The 1,525-nt window shown below is 36.5% G+C and overlaps 1 protein-coding gene across 1 annotated transcript in view; it reads right to left on the reverse strand.

Annotated features, from left to right (window-relative positions):
- PGBD5 (piggyBac transposable element derived 5) overlaps nt 1-1,525 on the reverse strand; it is a 206,670-nt gene that overhangs the window by 99,013 nt on the left and 106,132 nt on the right. The gene's annotated exons all lie outside the window — the stretch shown is intronic.

Here is a 1,525-nt window from a genome sequence, read left to right on the forward strand (position 1 = left end):
CCCTCATGAACATAGATGCAAAAATTCTCAACAAAATCCTAGCCAACAGAATTCAGCAACACATCAAAAAGATAATACATCATGATCAAGTGAGATTCATATCAGGGATGCAAGGATGATTCAACATTAGAAAAAAGATGAACGTTATCCACCATATAAATAAGAAAAAAGAAAATAACCACATGATCATATCGATTGATGCAGAAAAAGTCTTTGACAAAATCCAACATCCATTCCTGATAAAAACAATCAAAATAGGAATTGAAGGGAAATTCCTCAGTATAATTAAGAGCAGATATACAAACGAACAGCCTATGTTACTATCAATGGAGAGAAACTGAAAGCCTTCCTTTTGCAAACAGGAACCAGACAAGGATGCCCTTTGTCACCACTCCTATTCAATATTGTGCTGGAAGTCTTAGCAAGAGCTATAAGGCAAGACAGGGAAATTAAAGGCATCCAAATGGGCAAAGAGGAGGTAAAACTCTCTCTATTTGCAGATGATATGATCCTACACATAGAAAACCCCAAAGACTTAGGAAAAAAGCTACTAGATCTCATTGGAAGATTCAGCAAAGTGGCAGGATGTAAGATCCACATACAAAAATCAGTTGGATTCCTCTATACAAATATCGACAGCACTGAAAAGGACATTAGGAAAGCAATACCATTTACAATAGCCACCCAAAGGATGAAAGATCTACGAATAAATGTAACCAGAGAAACAAAGGACTATACAAAGAAAATGACAAAACACTACTACAAGAAACCAAAAGAGACCTACAAAAATGGAAGAATGTACCATGCTCCTGGACTGGAAGACTTAACATTGTGAAAATGTCAATACTGCCCAAAGCAGTTTACACATGTAATGCAATCCCAATCCAGATTCCAACGACATTCTTCAAAAAGATGGAAAAAACAATTGCAAATTTTATATGGAAAGGAAAGAGACCCAGGATAAGCAAAGCATTGTTTAAGAAGAAGAAAAAGGTTGGAAACCCCTCACTGCCCGACTTCAAAATTAATTACACAGCTACAGTGGTTAAAACAGCTTTGTACTGGTACAATGAAAGTTACGTAGATCAATGGAACAGAATCAAGAATCCAGAAATTAACCCACCCACATACAGCCAACTGATTTTTGACAAAACACCTAAATATATAGCCAGGGGAGGTGATAATGTCTTCAACAGATGGTGCTGGCAGAACTGGAAAGCGATATGAAAAGACTGAAACAAGACCTTCACCTCACGCCTATACAAAAACCAACTCAACATGGATGAAAGACCTAAATGTGAATCCCAGAATTATGAAGGCTATCAATGAAAAAATAGGGACAAATGTGAGGGCACTACTTCAGGGAATACACAGACTACAAAACATTTTGAAAACTACACAAACAAAAGTAGACAAAATAGATGAGTGAGACATACTAAAAATTAAAAACTTATGTGCATCCAAAGACTTCACCAGAAGAGTAAAAAGGGAACCCACAGAATGGGAAAAAATCTTTTGCAATGAC

This window comes from Chrysochloris asiatica, unplaced genomic scaffold (genome assembly GCF_000296735.1).
Source record: "Chrysochloris asiatica unplaced genomic scaffold, ChrAsi1.0 scaffold00119, whole genome shotgun sequence".
In the NCBI taxonomy this organism is placed as follows: Eukaryota; Metazoa; Chordata; class Mammalia; order Afrosoricida; family Chrysochloridae; genus Chrysochloris; species Chrysochloris asiatica.